Source organism: Notechis scutatus, chromosome 2, assembly GCF_049901735.1.
Source record: "Notechis scutatus isolate UNSWTSFEM ecotype Mainland chromosome 2, rNotScu1.2, whole genome shotgun sequence".
NCBI lineage: Eukaryota > Metazoa > Chordata > Lepidosauria > Squamata > Elapidae > Notechis > Notechis scutatus.
Window position 1 is genome coordinate 18262897 of NC_142010.1, and position 22008 is coordinate 18284904.

General features: G+C 45.6%; 1 protein-coding gene and 1 long non-coding RNA gene across 4 annotated transcripts in view; one reads left to right on the top strand and one right to left on the bottom strand.

The window, feature by feature from the left end:
• The window catches only part of LOC148131855 (uncharacterized), a 205892-nt gene that overhangs the window by 142659 nt on the left and 41225 nt on the right, over positions 1 to 22008 (bottom strand). The window lies entirely within an intron of this gene.
• Positions 21194 to 22008, top strand: part of DDR1 (discoidin domain receptor tyrosine kinase 1) — a 75709-nt gene continuing 74894 nt past the window's right edge. The window contains exon 1 of one of the 3 annotated variants that reach the window (XM_087954349.1): positions 21194 to 21493. The gene's annotated coding sequence lies outside the window, so the exon portion shown is untranslated. The remainder of the gene's footprint in view (positions 21494 to 22008) is intronic. The other 2 variants (XM_087954348.1, XM_087954350.1) reach the window with 2 other exon arrangements.

The window sequence follows — 22008 nt, forward strand, 5'->3', positions numbered from 1 at the left end:
TTGCCAGATGTTCAAATTTTGATCATATTGATTCTGCACTGGACATAAGTGTGAACAATGGTCACAAGTCACTTTTTGCCGTGACGTCGTAACTTTGAGCGATCCCCAAATGAATGGTGGGTCAAGGAGTACCTGTACACCCATTCCCAAAGCAGCCCCAAGTGGCTGGACAGCTTGTTCCTTGGATGAGGCCGATCTCTCTCTCAACCTGATGCAGATGATTTTCTGGTTTGCTTGGAGAGAAGAAATAAACGTTTGGTAATAAGAGCTCTTCCTTCCTTAAAACCTTTTGGGCAGGGCGATTCAATGGCTCCAGCTTGTTTTTATTTCTGACCTTCCTTCTAATTAGATATCTCGGAAATTAAAAAAAAAAAAAAGGGAATCTTGGAGGAGTTAACAGCCATCTGTCTTCAAACTAGACATCCCCTGTTTTTCTCTGGGTGCGTTTTTTTGTATGGACGCTGCCGTCTAAACATCAATATTTCCATTATACGTCTTGTAGCTTATAGCTCTTGATGGATGTGTGCTTTAATTCTGAGACTTTAATTTTTAAGCCATTGATGAACTGATCTAGCTACAGTGATTTTCTTGATGCCAAAGTGCATAAAACAGCCTTTCCCATTTTAGTGCAGATATGACTGCACATTCCCAAGGGTCTGGAGGCTTCCCTTGGGCCTCTGGGAGGGCAAAAATGGCCTCTCTTGGGCTCTGGAGACCTTCCGGAAGCCGGAAACAGGCCGGTTTCTCGACTTCCGGTACTTCCGGAAGGCCCGTTTTCCCCCCTCCCAGAGCTGCCATGCAGACCCTACACTTACTTGCATCGAAAATGGGCCATGTGGAGACTCCTGGGAGGGGAGGGGAGGGATGGGCGGGGCCAGCCGGTCAGTTCAAATACCGGTTCAGTGAACCAGATGCAAATTTAACATCCGGTTTGCCCGAACCAGTCCGAACCTGCAGAATCACACCCCTAAATGTGAGGCTACCGATGAGTTCGGGTCTCCTTGTCTGACTGTTCGCTTATGCTCTTGCAATCTGCTGGTTAGCTTCCTCCCCATTTGTCCTACATAGTCAGAGGAGCAATCCATGTAGGGAATCCAGTAGATTGCATTCATTCTTCTTGTTTGTGCTCTTTATGGGAAGATATAAATCTAGTAAATAACAATACTTTACAATGAAGCATTTTCATTCTGCCACTCCTAACTCCTCCTTTAAAATCCTTAAAAAAAATATATCCAAATATTCTATTTTATCAACTTATAATGGCATGTACTATAGATGCCACTTTCTGCCCTTCTCCAAATATGCTTTGTGTGATATGGCAACTTAATTGTCAGAAATGTAATTGATACCATAAACCAGCTTTCCCTAACTTGGTCCTGTGCAGTTGGTGCCAAAAAACCTGTTCCTGGCCTTTATTTTATAATAAGTTAGGTAATATCCTGCTGAAAACTCTTGTAAAACTCTCAATGCAATAAAATATGACCCACCATTTCAAGGTCAATGCCATTAGAGGAACAACATATTTATGTTTTAATTGTTGACTGGCACTGATGATGTTACCTAGTTTGGATAATGAAACATCTGCAAGAAAACAACCAAGCTCAGAGAGTACCAAGGACCCCTTGTTTCAACCTTGCGCTACAAATACTCTCCTTTATTGGTAAGTGTTGACTAATTTTTGAAGTATTTTTAAATTGTTTTGCTTTTATTGTACGCTGCCCAGAGTCACATTTGTGAGATGTGGCTATATAAATTAGATAGATAGATAGATAGATAGATAGATAGATAGATAGATAGATAGATAGATAGATAGATAGATAGATGACAGACAGACAGACAGAGGGTTTGATACATAATAGAGATAGATAGATAGATAGATAGATAGATAGATAGATAGATAGATAGATAGATAGATAGATAGACAGACAGATGACAGACAGACAGAGGGTTTCATAGATAATAGATAAAGATAGATAGATAGATAGATAGATAGATAGATAGATAGATAGATAGATAGATAGATAGAGATTGAGATAGAGATGATAGATGATAGATGATAGATAGATAAATCTAGATAGATAGATGCTAGCTAGATGATAGATAGATGATAGACAGACAGACAGACAGACAGACAGACAGAGGGTTTGATAGATAATAGATAAAGATAGATAGATAGATAGCTATATAGATAGATAGATGATAGCCAGACAGGCAGACAGAGGGTTTGATAGATAATAAATAAAGAGATAGCTAGATGATAGATAGATAGATAGATAGATAGATAGATAGATAGATAGATAGATATAGAGTTGATAGATGATAGATGATAGATAGATAGATAAATCTAGATAGATAGATAGATAGATAAATCTAGATAGATAGATAGATAGATAGATAGAAAGAAAGAAAGATAGATAGATAGATAGATGATAGACAGACACAGAGGGTTTGATAGATAATAGATAAAAATAGATAGATAGATAGATAGATAGATAGATAGATAGATAGATAGATAGATAGATGACAGAGAGGCAGACAGACAGAGGGTTTGAAAGATAATAGATAAAGATAGATAGATAGATAATAGAGATAGCTAGATGATAGATAGATAGATAGATAGATAGATAGATAGATAGATAGATAGATAGATAGATAGATATGGAGGGATGGATGGAGAGATAGATAAATCTAGATAGATTGATGCTAGCTAGATGGTAGATAGATAGATAAATAGATAGATAGATAGATAGATAGATAGATAGATAGATAGATAGATAGATATGGAGGGAAGGATGGAAAGATAGAAAAATCTAGATAGATAGATGCTAACTAGATGATAGATAGATTTTTTTGATCCCCGAAAAAATGGCTAGGCCATCTTTTCAGGGGTGACTTAATTCCCCCCCCCTTGCATCCTCGGGTGGGAGGGCAGCGACGGCTTGGAAGTTGACCTCGGCGTTGGTGGGGCACTTCGTATCGGTAGACCTTCCGCCACCGTTGCTTTCCCTTCTCCCATGCTGCTGTGGCATTTAGAGCAACGCCGTGGCATTTGGCGCAGCAACGTGTGGCCAGCCAGGGCTCCTCCCTGCAACCGGAGCCCGGTGGAGACACTCGTCTTCAGGCGCTCCTGTCGCCGCCTTCCCTTTGCCTTTGAAGGTAAAGCCAATTCTTTTAAAAACGATGCCCTACTACCGGTACGATGAAGCCTCCCCTGCCTGAGAGGGCAGCCCAACCCCATGTGGGGAGGCGAATCTCCCGGGGCCGCAGCGCAGGATCGTTCCACCCCGGGAGAAGCACCCAGCCGCCATCCTTGCCTGGCACCGGGCAGAGCGTGAAGAGCTTCGCCTGGGGCGCCCAGCGCAGCTGACAGGCGGGCCCTCCTGCCCAGCAGCAGAGCTCTCGCCAAGGCAGCGAGCGCCTCCCCACCGGACCCTCCGCTCATCCCGTCAGGCCCGCACCAGAGCTGTGCGGGCTGGGCAGAGCCAGGAAAGCGAGCCGCAGGTGCGTGCCCGCCTGCCAAGCAAAAGAGCTGGGCCAACCTGAGCTTGGCTTCCTTCCCAAGGCCCTCCAGCCCGAACCCGAAGGGGCCACCGGGAGAGGCTGCCCAAGGCAGTGATAGTGCCCACCCGTCTGCAGACAGGGAGGCGAGGTGATGACAGCGCTGCTTCCCTTGCTGGTGGGTCCGGCGGAGAGAGCCCGAAGCCACCCGTCCTTTCCACCCATCACCCAGCCCGTCCCCATCCCCACGCATCTCCAAATGCGCCGGCAGCTCCAAATGTTGAAGCGGCACGGGCATCGGGCAGAGGCGCTGACTCGGCGGGGCTCAGCTCGGAGGAGGACGCGGTGCAGGCCATCGCCTTGCCTCCCTGTCCACAGGTGGGTGGGCGCTATCACTGCCTCAGGCGGCCACTCTGGGTGGCCCCTTCAGGTTCGGGCTGGAGGGACTTGGGAAGGAAGCCAAGCTCAGGTTGGCCCAGCTCTTTCGCTTGGCAGGCGGGCGCGCACCGCGGCTTGCTTTCTGCCCAGCCTGCATGGCTCTGGCACAGCCCTGACGGGATGAGCAGAGGGTCCAGCGGGGAGGTGCTCGCTGCCTTGGCAAGAGCTCCACTGCCGGGCAGGAGGGCCCTCCTGTCAGCTGCGCTGGGCGCCCCAGGTGAAGCTCTTTGCACTCTGCCCGGCGCCAGGCAGGGATGGTGGCTGAGCACTTCTCCCGGGATGGGCCGATCCTGCGCTGCAGCCCTGGTAGATTCGCCTCCCCACGTGGGGTTGGGCTGCCCTCTTGGGCAGGGGAGGCTTTGTCGTACCAGTAGCAGGGCGTCGTTTTTAAAAGAATTGGCTTTGCCTTTGAAGGCGAAGGGAAGGTGGCGACAGGAGCGCCTGAAGCCGAGTGTCTCCACCGGGCTCCGGTTGCAGGGAGGACCCCTGGCTGGCTGCACATGGCTGCGCCAAACGCTGCGGCATTGCTCTAAACGCCGCGGCAGTATGGGGAGAAGGGAAAGCAATGGTGAAGGAAGGTCTCCTGATACGAAGTGCCCCACCAACGCCAACGTCAATGCAGGCAGCACCATATCTGGGTGTGCAACAAAAGTACTTCCTAACGGCAAGCCCCCCCGCCATTCCCCCCCATTTCGCATGTTTAATATAGGCCTTAATTTGGGGGGAGGGGCTTAATTTGATTTTATGCTGATAAAACATGCTAGGTCTTCCTATTGGTGGAGGCCGTATTGTTGGAGAAACACGGTAGATAGATAGATATGGAGGGATGGATGGAGAGATAGATAATAGATGAGAGAAGGGGATCTTTTATAATCTATTTGATGGCAACATATTTAAGTTGGCTTTAGACAAGGCTATTCTATATATATATTTCGCCGTAACTTTCTAAAGCAGCTAAAAGGAATATTTGTTTGTCATTTATTCCAAAAGTTAAAGCTGAACACAGAACCCCAGTTTTTGCCATTAATTCCTGCACACTTCATTTTATTCCCTTGCCTTGTATCCTGATTCTTCTCTTTTTTTATAACTTTATTAACATTTTAAGATGAAAGGTAAAAACATAACAAGAACTAATATTTAGAATAAAAAAGAAATGAAATAAGAACAGGACAGAAACAAGTGGAACGGGGAAAGTGGGAGGAAAAAAAGCAAATATAAAGAATTGGCTTCTGATTTTCTTTTACAGCAGTTATAAGTACGAAAACATTAATCTCTTACTCTATGGTTACAACATTGTTTATGTCTTTTCTATAATCTGTCTATTATACAATCTATCTAGTCATCAAAACCATATATCATAAGTTCAATCTCCCCCAAACTTCACTCAAAATGTCCATTAAAGGGCAAACTGATCCTTGTGGACTGCATTGTAAACTCTGTCGTTGCAAGTTCCCATCTTGTTATTTACAATCCCTTTTTTTTTTTAATTTCAGAAAATCACCGCCTAGGTTCCCTCTCATCTTCTTCACACCAGGCTGCACCTGTCCTGTCCTTTCAGTTTTTCTTCCTGATAATCATGTATTCTAAACCAGCAATTATCCGGCTTGCTTAGTTTCAATTCCTTTCCCCCACTAGAAGGCCACATTAGACACGATAACAGGAAATAGGTAAACAGGTTTTTCCCAGCTTTTTTCTCTCTTTTAAATATAAAAATAGGCTTCAGAAGTTACCTGTTGCCACTTGTTTCCTGTTTTTGTCCAAATTGGGGGTTTTAGAATGCGACGGTTATCTTAGGCAGCCAATTTTTGCCAAACAGCAAAGGAAAAGGCAGCAAAACAGTGTTTGCATTTGCCATACAGGTAGTCCTCGATTTACAACTACAATTGAGCCCCAAATTTCTGTGGCTCAGCGAGACATTTGCTAAGTGAGTTTTGCCACATTTTATGACCTTTCCTGCCACAGTTATTAAGTGAATCGCTGCAGTTATGTTAGGAACTCTTTGGAAGCAGAATGAGAAGAACTACAGATAATCTTCAACTTAACAACCACAAAGGACCCCAACATTTCTGTGGCTAAACAAGGCAGTTGTTCAGTGAACTTTGCCCCGTTTTACGACGTTTCTTGCTGCAGTTGTTTAATGAATCACTGTAGTTGTTAAATTAGTCATGTGGTTGTTAAGTGAAACTGGCCTTCCCACTTACTTTGCTTGTCAGAAGGTTGCAACCCTCATAAATAGTAATCTTCTGAATTTTGTCTGAATTTTGATAACGTGACTGCAATGCTGCAATGGTCATAAGCAAGGGTGGGATTCTACCGGTTCAGACCGGTTCTATGGACCTGGTTGTTATGATTCTGCACAGTTCAGAGAACTGGCAAATCGTGCCCCTGGCTGGGCCCACCCCACCACCCTCTGCCCGCCCCTCCCCTCCCTGTCCAATCAGTCCTTATCGTGCATGCACAACATCGCGCGCATGCCCGATATTGCTGACTGCATTCTCCTCTGCCCAGTCACTCCTTAAGGTATTTCTTTTTTTTTTTTCTCCTGACGATCAGCTGTTCTGACGATCAGCTGTGCTGGGAACCCCCTCGCTGTCTTACTGCTTTGCCCAGGAGGCTTCCCTGAGGCCCAGGAGGCAAAAAGGGGCACGCGGGGATGTGTGCTGCGTGGTCCCCCTCCCCGCACTCCATTTTTTGCCTTCCTGGGCCTAAGGGAAGCTTCCTGGGAGCACACCTGGTCACATGGCCGTGCCCACCTAGCTACGTCCACCTAGCCACACCCACAGAACTGGTTGTTAAAAATTTTGAATCCCACCCTCTGGTCATAAGTTTGAAAAATGGTCATAGCTCACTTTCAGTGCCGTTGCAACTTTGAACGGTCCCTAAATGAACTGTTGTAAGTCAAGGACTACCTGTATTTCATACTTGTGCAGACATTTTTACTGTTCTTCCTGTTGGGATCCAACTAGAACTCACTCCGTTAGAAGAGATTTTGGACTGCTCTGTATCTAAAACTATCTTGGAATGTAAGGCCAAGGTGAGAACACCTTTACCTGCAGATCAGTGAGGAGCAGTGGAAGGAGACATGAGGTAAAAGAAAGAAAGAAAGGAAAGGCAGCAAGGAGAGGAATGGAGGAATATCTGTATCTCATTAGAATTATTGACTTTTAGTTTTTTTACCGTTGTGTTTTTAAAATTTCTCCCCAGGGAGAGAAAGTGCCTTTGTTAATACAGTGAAATCTTTATAAGACCATTCTTGAAGCCTCTGGATGAACGATAGCAGTTTATCGGCACACTATCAGAGACTCTTGGAGTTTGGCCTTAGAAAAGGATGATTCATTATTGTTTTTGTTAAGAAGGAGCCTCGTGATCATTAGCGGCATAAAAGCAGACAAACGATTCAGGAGAAACAAAGATAAAACCTTCATCTGAGCGAATGATAAAAAAAATACAGTCAAGCCATCCATTCATTTGTATTAGGGAAGAGGGGGGAGGGAAGGCTCCCGCCAAAGCCTAGAGCAGATTTTTTTCTTATGATCTCATTCCATAATTTCCCTCTTAATTATCAGACTGGAACATCCATTTCAGAAACCAAAGCGACAACAACACATTGCATCTCTATCTCTTCTCTCTCCTTCTCTCCCTCCCTCCCTCTTTCTCGCTCCCTCTCTCGCCCACTCTCTTTCTCTCCCTCCCCCACCCCGTCCCCCTCTCTTTCTCTTCCTCTCTCCCCCTCTCCCTCCCCCGTCCCTCCCCCCTCCCTCCCCCTCTCCCTTTCTCTCCCTCTCTCCTCCCTCTCCCTCTTTCTCTCCCTCTTTCCCTCTTTCTCTCTCCCCTCTCTCTCACTCTCTTTTTCTCCCTCCCCTTCCCTCCCCTCTCCCTCTCTGTTTCTCTTCCTCTCTGCCCCTCCCTCTCTCTCTCCCTCCCCTCCCTCCCCTCTCCCTCTCTCTTTCTCTCCCTCTCCTCCCTCTTTCCCTCTCCCTCTCCCTCTCTCCTCTCTCGCCCACTCTCTTTTTCTCCCTCCCCCCCCTTCCCCTCTCTCCTCTCTGTTTCTCCCTCTCTCCTCTCTCCCTCTTCCTCTCCCTCCCTCTCCCTCTCTCTCTCTCTCTCTCTCTCCCTCTCTCTTTCTCTCCTCCCTCCTCTTTCGCTCCCTCTCTCCCACTCTTTTCTCCCTCCCCTCCCCTCCCTCCCCCCTCTCCCTCCCTCTTTCCTCTCCCCTCTCTCCCCTCACACTCTTTCTCTCTCCTTTCTCCCCCCACACACATAAGCAAACAAACCATAGACCCTTCTCAGCTCCTTATGAGTCTTTTAAAGCATAAGTCACTACCTGAAACTGTAACAAAGATGGATTCCTTTCACTATTATTATTTCCAACTAGCATGAATGGTTTTCTTAGTTTTTAGTTGTACTTTTCTAGAGTGTCCGCAAGAGCCAGGGTCAACAAAATCAGGAAGGCAGCTGCCGTAATGCCATCAAATCTGCCATCTCAACTTTTTTATTTCCCTTTGTCAGCCTCTCTTTCCTTTTAACAGAATAACGGAGTCAGAAGGGACCTTGGAGGTCTTCTAGTCCAACCCCCTGCTCAGGCAGGAAACCCTATACCATTTCAGACAAATGGTTGTCCAATCTCTTCTTAAAAACGTCCAGTGTTTGAGCGCCCTCAACTTTTGGAGGCAAGGCGTTCCACTGGATAATTGTTCTCACTTGACAGGAAATTTTTTCCTTAGTTCTAGGTTGGTTCTCTCCTTTTATTCATTTCCATCCACTGCTTCTTGTCCTCCCCTCAGGTGCTTTGGAGAATAGCTTGTCCCCTTCTTCTTTTATTTGTTAGATCGATATCCTGCCTTTTGGGTACAATGAATTCGCTTTATGACTGTGATGTAGATTTAACAACCACTACAATCAAGGTCATATAATCAGGTGCAGTCAGATGGTGGCACAACCTATGACTGGAATTCCAGACTTAGTCAGGGTTGTAAGTTGAGAACTATCTGTATAGGCAGCCATATTAGATCCTGTAAACAAACAAACTAACTAACTAACTCCAGGCTACTTACATGAGGATTTCCATTCATGTGATCCCCACAAGAACAACCCTGTGAGGCAGGAGCCAAGGGTGGGGGGAATGGGGGAATGATGTTTCTTTCCTGCTTAAGCAGGGGGTTGGACTAGAAGACCTCCAAAGTCCCTTCCAAGTCTGTTATTTTGTTCTGTTCTGTTCTGAACGTCACACCATGCCAAGGGGATTGAAACTTTGCCTCTCTTCTACAAATGAAACTTAGATGTGATGTCACTTTTGTGGTTTTAGGCAAATATGACTGGCCTGTAGACATCTCTGCTCTGAAATTGACTGGGAAGGGAATGGGGGAAAGGACTGACTAATTCATCCAGGGATTATTTATTTATTTAGCGTATGGCATATCATACATGGTGTGTGTATGTGTGTGTGTGTGCGTGTGCGTATAAACATTTCATCTAGATTAGTAAAACACAATAAAATATAAATGTTAAAAAGATCTAGCTATCTATTATGAATCTATGTTCAAATGCCAATGTCTAGGCCAACTAACCATTGAAGCACAGCATGGTTTATCGTAAAATAATAATAATAATCATCGGACGCTGGGCCAGTATATACCCTCAGCCTACAGCCAATCACGATGTGATCTATAGTTTGACATTGGTTTCCGCAGTCACCCTGAGGGGAGGATACTATGCCCCATTTATAGAGAGAATTCTGTATAAATAAAGATAATCAGAGTTGGAAGGGACCCTGTAGGTCATCTAGTCCAACCCCCTGCTCAAGCGGGAGACCCTACATAATTTCTGACAAATGGCAGTCCAATCTCTTCTTGAAAGCATCCAGTGATGGCGCTCCCACAATTTCTGAGGGCAAGCTGTTCCATTGGTTGATTGTTCTGTCAGAAAGTTTCTCCTTGTTTCCAGATTAAATCTCTCCTTGTTCCTTGTTCATCCATTATTCCTTGTCAGGCCTTCAGGTACTTTAGTAAACAGCTTGACCCCTTCCTCCCTGTGGCAGCCCCTCAGATATTGGAAGACCGCTATCATGTCTCCCCTGGTCCTTCTCTTCACTAGACTAGCCAGGCCCAGTTCCTGTATAAATACAGATATTTCCTGACTAACAGAGGACTTGAACCCCCTACTCCCAGCCCAGCAGCTTCGCCACTCTACCACACTGCCTCTTGGGCTGAGAGAGAGGAAATAGCCCAAAGTCCCCCAGATATTTTTTTTGACTGAGGAGGACTCAAACATGTGTTTCCCTGTCCTGGTCCAGCAGCTTAATCACATCTTCACATTGGTTTTCCTTAGACCAGAATAGAAAGTGGGATAATATGAGTTTTTGTTCAGCGTTAGGCTCGAAGCCAGCTGGGTGACCTTGGGCCAGTCTGTTTTTCTCTCAGACTTTGGAAGATGACAAGAGCAATACACTTACCAAAATCTTGCCAAGAACATTTCAGGGACTTGTACAGGCAGTCACTGGGAGTCAGCCCTGACTCACATACATTGGATTAGTGTTTATGTTAAACTACACTATACAATCTCGGTAGATTCAGGACAACTGGAAGGTTCATGAATAGAACAGACTAGACTAGACTAGACTAGGAATAGAATAGGAATAGAATAGAATAGAATAGAATAGAATAGAATAGAATAGAATAGAATAGAATAGAATTAGAATGGAATAAATAAAATAGAATAGAATTAGAATTAGAATAGAATAGAATAGAATAGGGTAGAGTAGGATAGAATAAGAGTAGAATAGAGTAGAATAGAGTAGAATAGAGTAGAATAGAGTAGAATAGAATAGAATAGAATAGAGTAGAGTAGAGTAGAGTAGAATAGAATAGAATAGAATAAATAGAATAGAATAGAATAGAATAAATAGAATAGAATAGAATAGAATAAATAGAATAGAATAGAATAGAATTAGAATTAGAATAGAATAGGGTAGAGTAGGATAGAATAAGAGTAGAGTAGAATAGAGTAGAATAGAATAGAATAGAATAGAGTAGAGTAGAATAGAATAGAATAGAATAGAATAGAATAGAGTAGAGAGAGAGTAGAGTAGAGTAGAATAGAGTAGAATAGAATAGAGTAGAATAGAATAGAATAGAATAGAATAGAATAGAATAGAATAGAATAGAATAGAAGTAGAGTAGAATAGAGTAGAATAGAATAGAGTAGAATAGAATAGAATTAGAATTAGAATAGAATAGAATAGGGTAGGGTAGGATAGAATAAGAGTAGAGTAGACTAGAATAGAGTAGAATAGAGTAGAATAGAATAGAGTAGAATAGAGTAGAATAGAGTAGAATAGAATAGAATAGAGTAGAGTAGAATAGAATAGAATAGAATAGAATAGAATAGAATAGAATAGAATAGAATAGAATAGAATTAGAATTAGAATAGAATAGAATAGGGTAGGGTAGGATAGAATAAGAGTAGAGTAGAATAGAGTAGAATAGAGTAGAGTAGAGTAGAGTAGAGTAGAGTAGAGTAGAGTAGAGTAGAATAGAATAGAATAGAATAGAATAGAATAGAATAGAGGAGTTGGAAGGGACCTTGGAGGACTTCTAGTCCAACCCCCTGCTCAGGCAGGAAACCATATATCATTTCAGACAAATGCTGTCCAATCTCTTCTTAAAAACCTCCAATGTTGGAGCATTCACAACTTCTGGAGGCAAGTTGTTCCACTGATTAATTGTTCTATCTGTCAGGAAATTTCTCCTTAGTTCGAGGTTGTTTCTCTCCTTGATTAGTTCCATTAATTGCTTCTTGTTTTGCCTTCAGGTTCTTTGAGTTGTTGTTTTTTTAGCTTGACTCCCTGTTCTTTGTGGCAACCCCTGAGATATTGGAACATCATGTGTCTTCTTCAAACTGGGATCCTCCATGCAAGCTGGGCTTGGCCTTCAGAAACGTGCTACGGGGAGAATGTGAGGAATGAGGAAAGGAGATATGTTTTTTTTTGGTTCAAAGTTGGCAACTTTAAGAGACATGCAGCCTAACTCCCAGAAGTGGCTGAGGGAATATTCTGAGAGTTGAAGGCCACATAAAGATGCCAAGTTTGAAAAAGACAGGCAGAGAGACCTGCAATTTAAACACAAGTAATTACGCAAAAAGATAAACCACTTCAAAAATTGGGTGACAATTACTAACTGGAAATCTGGACATGGTGAGAAAATATGTGTCCTTTTATATTTGCATTACAGGCAACAACCATTTGTTTAGTGACATTTGAAGTCGCAACACCACTGAAAAAGTGACTTGATGATCAGTCCACACGCTTACAACCATCATAGCATTCCCTGTGGTCAAAATTCAGGGGTTTGGCAACTGACATGCATTTATGACAATTGCACTGCCCTGGGATCGTGTGATCACCTTTTACAACCTTCCTGGTCGGCTTCTGGCAAACAAAGTTCAATGGGGGGGGGGGGAATCAGATTCTCTTAACCATCAGATGATTCACTTAACAAGTGCAGTGGTTCATTTAACAACCATGGTTTTTAAAAAAAGGTCGTAAAATGGCCACACAACTCACTTAACTGTCTTGCTTTGCGATGGAAATGTTGGGTTCAATTGTGATCGTAAGTTTTATTTATTTATTTTATTTATTTGATTTGCCAATTGTTTACAAGATAATAAGTATAAGTGTATACATAGTTGTGAATACATGAAATGGGTACATATAAGAAAAATAAAAGAATAAGAGAAACAATAGGACAGGGACGGTAGGCACGATGGTGCGCTTATGCACGCCCCCTTTTTTTTGAGAACTACCTGTGCTGTGGTTCAGAAGACAGGAAGTGTCTGGTACAGTTCAGTGCTCTGAAATCTTTTCTACTCCTCCCTGATCAGAATTCGCTTGAACACTGCATTGAATTACGAATGAAGCTGGAATGAATGTTTGGGATTATCTGCAACTGGCACTCATTTGCAAAGACACAGGAAGTTTGCACAGATTAAATACTCCTGCCTTATTAGCAAACAAAGTCTGCTCCATTCCCCTTCAGAACGCAGGGGAAAGCTTTGTGCACCTGTGTCTTTTTCCAGCTTTACCCCCAAAACCGCCTCTTGTCCCCTTCACAGGGCCTCAGTTGCGAGCCAGTGAGCAGTGTGGGAAGGGGAGGGGAATGATGTTTCCCCCATCCATTTATTTGACTCCCGTTGTCAAGGACCGCTGTTGAAAGCAATCAGCTGATCTTCCCAAGAAAAGGATAGGCGTTTGGCCGGGTTGCTAGGCTGCGCTCCTTCTTTGCAAAACTCCGGCAATAACTTAGCAGTAGCAGAGCTCCTTGCCCAGGGTCGGGGATCCCACGGGGTTTTAAACGAACAACAACTTTATTATCACACAGACGTTTGTGTGATCAGTCTGTTTTAGCTGCAACGAAAATCTGGGAAGATTCGTAGATCTCTGACCAGAAATGAGTCTTGCAAGCTTACTTATTGTTCACTCAACCCTGATTTACCTAATTAATTCCATTTTCTGGCTTCGCTTAACATGCTGAACTACAAATTAAGCACCCTGTTGAGTCTATACAATACGGTAAGCTCAACTGTGGTTAGTTACTTCTGTGGAATCCCACCATAGGGTTTGTGTCCAATCCAGGTAAGAGTAGGGTTGCATCCTGGTTTAATTTGTGTTGTCTAATTTCCAGCTTTCTGGAAGAAGCCGTTTTGTAATACCCATGTATGAAGAAGAGAGGGTGGGAGAGAGAAAGTCCTGTAGGATCTTATAGAATAAGTGATTTATTTTTGTCTTTTCTGTTAATATAACCCTGCCAGGGAATATATGGAGAGAGGAAAGGAAATCTAACAGCAGTTAGAACAATTAATCAAACAGAACAGCTTGTGTTCAGAAGTTGTGGGTGCTCCATCACTGGGGGTTTTAAGAAGAGACTGGACAACCATTTATCTAAAATGGTGTAGAGCAGTGATCCCCAACCTTTTTACGCCGCGGCCCGGTACCGGCATCAGCTGGGCGCGCCATCCTTTTGATGAAAAAGTGCTTCCGTGACCTCACGGCACTTTTCATCAAAAAGAGCGCGCCAACTCGGAGCTTTGCAGGTGAAATGGCTTTCTACCGCTCACTGAGCGCCGCCATCTTTTTGATGAAAACGTGCTTCCGTGAGCTTTCTACCCGGAAAAGCTCACCGGAAGCACTTTTTCATCAAAAAGATGGCGGCGCCCAGCAAGCCAGCGGCCCGGTAGGAGTTGTTCCGCGGACCGGTACCGGTCCGTGGACCGTGGTTGGGGACCCCTGGTGTAGAGCACTGATGGCGAATCTTTTGGGCACCAATTGCACGCTCACACACACGCATACCCAAAATGCAAGATGCGCCCCCTGAGCATGCACCCCTGCATGCATGCCCCCCTGTGCATGTGTTCTGCCCCTGTGTATGCGCCCCCCCGTGCATGCATGGCAGAGACCCGAAGACAAGTTGGCCAGCAGGAGGCACGCACACATTCGCGGTGGAGCTGAGCTTGGGCGATGGCGCATGTGCTCAGACAGAGGGCTCTGCATGCCACCTGTGGCACACATGCCATAGGTTCACCACCACTGGTATAGAGTCTCCTGCCTGTGCAGAGAGTAGACTAGAACAGCGGTTGCCAACCGCAGCCCAGTGGTGGGCCGTGAGGAAACTTCGGTGGGCTGCAGAGAAATCTTACCCCAGAGCACCCCTCCAAAGCAATTAATCCAGGATGCACAGAAACACAAGGCTGCGCCGCCCACATGGCCCGTGAGAACCCTCCCCGCCCCCTCACTCCTTACCCAGCAAACTTGCCTGCTAAATTTCTATTTTTCCTTTTTCTGATCATCAGGTGTTCTGCTGTGCCAGGAGATTTAGATTAGCTAGGAAGCAGGAAATGGTTGGATTTCTTGCTTTCTAACTAGTCTTTAGATCTTCGGCTCTGCTTTTAAGCACAGCCAAACCTCCCTTAGGACTGAAGGTTTGCTTGCAAGAAAATTCAGTGCAGACTCACGGCAAGCAAATTTGAGAGACTGAGCTAGCCGATAGCAGATAGATAGATCACTGAATGATTCTGTGAGCAACTCAATCTGCCTGCTTTGCCTGATTTTGGGTAAAAGTTGCTCTTTTTTATAAAATATTCAATATTTATATAAATATTTATAATATTTTCATGTAAGCCATGCCCAGCCAATCACATGACCACCAAGCCATACCCACAAATTAGGCCATGCCCACAGAACCGGTTAGTGGTCCCTGGGATCTAAAATTATGAGTTTGGTGGTACCTGAGGTCCAAAAGATTGGCGACTCCTGGACTAGAAGACCTCCAAGGTCCCTTCCAACCCTTGTTATTATGTTCTGCTCAGAGCACCAATTGCTATTGGCCCCTTCGGGCTGACTCCACCTCAGTCAGTAACCTAATCTGGTCAGGTTGTGCTCTTCTGACTTTGATGCAATGTCCATTTAATCATCTTGGAAACTATCCTGGATTCCTTCAGAAAAAGGAATATGACACAGAGAAGATCCATGTTTATTCTACGTAAAGGACTATCTGTATCTAAAAGACAGGGAGGAAAAGGTTGCAACCCCCCTTGCAGAAGTAGTGGTTTTTCCACTGCTTTATCCCTGTTTGTTTTGTTGTTTTCCCAGTTTGTTTTCCCGCTAGCCAGTTGGATTTACAGCCTTGGGCAGGAAAATTTCCAGAGGATGATTAAAAAGAAAAAGAAAAATCTCAGAGGGTTGCTACAATAGTATGATTGAAGCTCCATCCACTTTTTATGTTTGTATGACAGACATAAAAAACAGAAATTTGATTACCTTGTTGCAGCTCCCATCTTGACTTTTTTGATTACACCACACAGACTCTGGGATTTTCTTGTTGTCTCCCATCCAAAGACAAGACAAGAAATCCAATCCTGGCCATGTTTCGAGCTGAGCCATGATTAGTTTGACGCTGCCACTTTGCTGGGCCTGCATGACACTAAACATCTGGTGTCCATTAATCTACCTCTCAGATTGGCTGAAAGGAAGATTTTGCACAGGGAAAATGCTTTACTGTCATTTTTAATTGTGTCCCACTAACTTTCGCTCTTCACTAATTCTGTATCTTCCAATCCCAGAGAGGCACAGCATCAATACCAGGATGGGAACAGGATCTAACTCACAAACAGGATCTTCCCCAAACCCCAAAAACTTTAACCTTAGACTGTCTACTATTGACCTCACCCCTTTCCTGAGAGGTCTGTAGGGGGCGTGCATAAGCGCACCAACGTGCCTACCGTCCCTGTCCTATTGTTTCTCTTATTCTTCTTTTATTTTTCTTATATGTACCCATTTCATGTATTCACAACTATGTATACACTTATACTTATCTTGTAAACAATTGGCAAATCAAATAAATAAATAAACATCTGAAGCCAGGAAACAAGGGGTTTGAGTATAGCATGACTCACCCTGCTGTCCCAAATGCATTACTTTGGGCCCAAAATTAAGCGTAACATTTCTGATTGAAAGTTGCAGGCATCCCATTCTGAAAATTATATTCCCCCAGAGGGAAAAAATGAATTCTGTTTCTTGGCCCAGACAACAAACAAACCACATTAAAACTATTGCTTTCCTCTTCACCCTTGAGAATTGTTTTAATAAAAAAATGCAAGTACGGTAGCATTCACAATGTTTTTTTTTTATTACACATTGGTGTGTGTTTGTAGGAACATCAAACGAATCATTTCTGGTCTAGGTGTAATGTTCTAACCCAATACTTTAGGAAAAAGACTATTTAAGATGGCTAAGCCATAGCTTAACCATCACTTGGTAACTAAGGTGCAATTTGCTCAATTCACACAGCATACATAAATCAAATCAACTGAATAAACCATGCTGGCTTAGCTTGAAGCACAACCCCAGGCAATATTTTTAGTGTACATTCTGCCCGGAGTTCCCACCCTGCGCACCATTCTTTGCCTAAATTGGTGTCTTGTGCCATGGGCACTTTACTGAATTCACTGTTAGCTCTAATCTTTGGCAATTCCCAGTTCACCAGGGGTAATTTCATTGCCATTAAGACGCTGTGTTCCTGCACAAGAGATTAATGGCATCAGGGAGCTTTATTGGCATTCTTCCTCGTGCCTGCTCTAAACATCCTGTGTATCAGGGAAGGAAATCTTCGATCCTCCAGATAGGACTGAACTACAGCTCCCAGAGTCCTACCAGCGGGTGTTATAGTTCAGCAATAACCCAGGTCAGTTTCCCAGCTCACTTTTCAATGCAGGAATATGTAATATTACAAACATCACAAGTAATAAATGGGCCACAAAACTGTCACCTAGACAGTTTTCATGCCGGTGGCAGGACTAGAACTCAGACCTTCCTGGTGATTGGCTCAGCCAGCTTCATGCTAAGGAGGGACTAGAACTCCCTGTCTCCAGGGGTGTGATTCTACTGGTTTGGACCGGTTCGGGCAAACCGGATGTTAAATTTACATCTGGTTCGCTGAACTGACCGGCTGGCCCCTCCCGCCCCTCCCCACCCCTCCCCAGAGTCTCCACACGGCCGGTTTTGGATGCAGGCAGGGTCCACGCGCAGGCTCTGGGAGGGCAAAAAACGGGCCGAACCAGAAGTTCTGGAAGTCCGGTAACGGGCCTGTTTCCAGAGGCCCTCTGTAGCCCTTGGGAGGCCATTTTTGCCTTCCTAGAGCCCTGAGGGAAGCCTCCAGACCCTGGGGAAGGCGAAACATGGCCCTCCCAGAAGTTCCGGTACGCCACGCCCACCATGGCCACGCCCACCCAGCAACTGGGCAGTGAACTCTCTCTCTCACACATACCCCTGTCAGCCTTCATTCCCTCTCACTCCAGACACCTTACTTACAAGGGGAAGTGAATCCAGCATTGGAGAAGTTCTGCAGGTAAATGGACTTGCATTTGAAGCTCCTGCAAACTTCCCCATGGCTGGATTCCCCCCCGCCTCCCCCAGCGTTCTTTCCCTCTCACTCCAGGCACTTTAATCACAAGGGGAAGCGATACTTCAAGTGTCCATGAAGAATCCAGCCTTGGAACAGTTTTGCAGGTTAACGGACCGCTACTCCGCCCGCAGTCATGTGTTTTCAAGTGGCTGCTTGAAAATGCATGGCTAGGGCAGGGGAACAGTCCTCCTTTAAACTGGGGCAGCGAGCATCGGGTGGGCGGGGCAAGTGAGTGAGCGGAAACTGGGTGACCGGGTTGGGGGCGTGGCCAGCTAGATGTTGCTTCCGGTTCGGCGACCCACGCCAAATTCTTGCTACCAGTTCGCCCGAGTAGGTGAGAACCGGCTGAATAGCATCTCTGTGCCATTGGTATGAAAACTGGGTGACCTAGGCACAGTCACCAGGCCCATTTCTTACTTTAAAATTAATATAACAAAGCAGGGTGTAAAACTCAAGGCCTGCAGGCCAGATCCAGCCTGCCGGGTGCTTAGAACTGGCCGGTGGAGCCATCGTGGAAACAGTGAAGGTCTGGCCCGCGGTGACTCTGCCAGTGAAAACGGAGCCCGAGAGGGCCATTTTCGCTGGCAGAGGGCTGTAGGAGGCCATTGCGGCCAAAAATGGAGCTCCAGAAGGCCACACGCGGCCCTTCTGAGTTCAGTTTTCGCTGGTGTAGGGCTGCAAGAGGCCATCGTGGCCGAAAACAGAGCTTGGGAGCCGGTTTTCGCTGGCAGAGTGCTCGGGTCACAGGTACACCCCTCTGACACGAGTGACATCAAGCTCACCCTGGCCGTGACCCCCGCGACCCCCTGAAGTCAAACACAACCCTGATGTGGCCCTCGATGAAATTGAATTTGACACCCCTGTAATGTGTAACTCAAGGCAGCGAACGTACATTATGCTCCTTCCTCCTCCTCTTTTCCTCACAACAACCCTGCGAGGTGGGTTGGGCTCAGAGATAGTGACTGCCCCAAAGCCTGGGTTTCATGCGTAAGGCTGGATTAGAACTCAAGAGTCTTGGTTTCTAGCCTGGTGCCTTCACCACAAGACCAAATTGGCTCTGGAGAGAAACATAGGTAACAACCAGCAACTTTGAATCGCAGCTGGTAGCAAACCAACAACCAGCTGGAAGTGAAGCTGACCTTTCAGGTTTCATCCGATGATTTTATCTCTTTTATTTATTTATTTTATTGCTTTTAAACACGTTTTTGAAACAAGTTGTATTATATGCTGCCCAGAACTCCATGTAAAATAAATAAATGGACATGTCTATGGAGATTCTGTTACCCAGGTCATAGTTGTCCCAAAGGCGTTTTTTTTTTTCTTCAAAAGGCAGCTGGACTTTCTTTGCTTAGCTTCAAGATGTTTAGCTTCTCATCCCAAAAGCTTCGGTTCTGTCAGAACTAAAGAAGCTTCTTGGATGAAAAACCAAACGTCTTTAAGCAAAGCAAAGGAAGTCCAGCTGCTAAATGGACACCAATGCATTCTTGCTCTCATCAATGCATTCTGGACCAGTTGAAGCTTCCGGATAATCTTCATGGTCAGCTTTGCATGCAGCACCTTGCAGTCAGGTGTCTAGGGCTTGAGTGGACATAAAGTTTACTTTACTGGGGAAGACCCACTGCAAGTAACTTTTTCAGTGCCGTTGTAAGTTGGAACCGTTGCTAAACAAATGGTTGTAAGTCAAGAACTATCTCTATACTGTCCTACATTTCATTTCACTTCTTATTTTATTTTTAACCTGCCTTTATTATTTGTATAAATACTCCTCCTTCCTTACTCTTTATAGAGTCGACTTTGCAACTGGAAACGTCCTTGCGAGTTGAAGTCTACCAAGGCTTAAAGCTGCCAAGGTTGGAGACCCCTGCATAGTAAATTAGGCGCTCTCTATCCATTCCCTTTAGTTGGGGGGCATCCAAGTCATGCAGGACCCTCCTCTCTTTTCCTGAGCCAGATTGTGTAGGAAATCTAAGAAAGAGAAAAGGGATCCCTCTCCCCCACGTCGTCTCACAAGGAAGCCCCGGGAGAGAGCCAGGCAGGGTCCGGGGAAAGCCAGAAGGAGACCAGTCCGAGCTTTGGAGCGGCGCAATTCGCTTTTGAGAGCCCGAGTGGCCGCCGCTCGGTTCTCCCTCCCTCCTTCGCGGGAACACGCCGGCGTCCCCCACAAGCCAGAGGCCTCTCCGGGGTCCTGGGAGCCCTCGCCGACAGCTGAGCAGGAAGGCGCGAGTTAATTTCAGAGCCGAGAGAAAGCGAGAGAGGGAGGGAGAGGGAAGGAAGGAAGGAAGAAAGAAAGAGAGAAAGAAGGAAAGAAAGAAAAAACGAAGGAAAGAAAAAAAAGAAAAATAAAGAGGGAAGGGAGGGAGGAAGGGAGAAAGAAGGAAGAGAGAAAGAAGGAAAGAAAGAAAAAAATGAAGGAAAGAAAGAAAGAAAAAGGGAAGGGAAGGGAGAGAGGGAGAAGGAAGGAAGAGAGGAAGAAGGAAAGAAAGAAAAAACGAAGGAAAGAAAGAAAGAAAAAGAAAGGGAAGGGAGGGAGGGAGAAGGAAGGAAGGAAGAGAGAAAGAAGGAAAGAAAAAGGAAAGAAAGAAAGAAAGAAAGAAAGAAAGAGAAAGAAAGAAAGAAAGAAAGAAAGAAAGAAAGAAAGAAAGAAAGAAAGAAAGAAAGGGAAGGAGGGAGGGAGGGAGAAGGAAGAGAGAAAGAAGGAAAGAAAAAGAACGAAGGAAAGAAAGAAAGGAAAGAAAAAGAAAGGGAAGGGAGGGAGGGAGGAGAAGGAAGGAAGAGAGAAAGAAGGAAAGAAAAAGAACGAAGGAAAGAAAGAAAAGAAAGGGAAGGGAGGGAGGGAGGGAGAAGGAAGGAAGGAGGGAGAAAGAAAGAAGGGAGGGAGGGACAGGGAGAGAAGGAAGGAATGAAGGAAGGGAGAAAGAGAGAGAAATAAAAGAAAGGAAGGCAGGGAGCAACAGAGAAAGAAAGAAAACAGAAAGAAAGAAAGAAGGAAACAGAAAGAAAGAAAGAAAGAAAGAAAGAAAGAAAGAAAGAAAGAAAGAAAGAAAGAAAGAAAGAAAGAAAGAGGGAGAGAGAAGGAAGAAGGAAGAGAAAGAAAACGAGAAAAGGAAGGAAGGGAGAGAGAGAGAGAAAGAGAGAGAAAGGCAGGAAGGGAAAGAAGGAAAGAAAGAAAGAAAGGAAAGGAACGGAGGGAAGAGAGGCGGGGAGGCATCCCCGGCTCCGCATTCGCCGCCACCCGGCCACTGGTGAGCGAGTCCCCGCCTCGCCAGCGCCGCGAAAAGGGGGTTTATGCAAATCCCGGATGAGATCAGCCGCGAGCAACTGGCTCTGCCAACTCCGGAGCGGCGCTCCCTCCCTCGCCAGTCACGTGCCGCGGGGCAGCGGGACGCGGCGCTCTCGGCAGGGCTGGTTCCCACGTCTCTCTCTCTCACACACACACACACCCGTGTAACTCCCCACCGCCGCTCCTCGGCTGGATACCCGCGGGCGGGCCGGGACCAAGAGCCGGAGGCGATCTCGGCGGAAGGGATTCCTGGCTTTTCCCAGCCGTTCGGGACCTGGTCGGATTTGTCGCCCCGCTGCTGCTGGAGAGAAGAGCCGAGGAAAAGGTAAGTTCGTCGCGGGGCTTGGGGCGATCTCGGACCGTGAGTGGGACGCGGGCAGGGCTCGCTCGCTTCCCGGCGCCGCCTTGGTTTGAAACCCGGAGTCACCTGCTGTGGACTTAGCCGCGGGGACTGTGGTGGAAGCGGACTCCGAGCGGGAAGAAATGAGGGCTGGGCGCGACTTGGGGACAGACTTTTCGCGTCGCGTCGCGTTTTTAATCCAGAACGCGCCAGGGGTTCTTGAAGGAGACAGTGTTCCTGACCATGGACAGAGGGCCTTCCTCTCAACGTTCAGAACTAAGGGTCTATGGAATAATGGGTTCTCAGTCATCCAGGTCGTGATTGTCCCCAAAGGGGATTTTTTTCCCCCACGAGGCAACTGGACTTTCTGGTTTTTCTTTGAAGACGTTTCACTGTGGAAGGTGTCCTTCTTCAGAGCTGAAGAAGCTTCTTGGAGGAGAAGCGAAACGTCTTCAAAGAAGAACCAGAAAGTCCAGTTGCCTCTTGGAAAAAAATCCTCT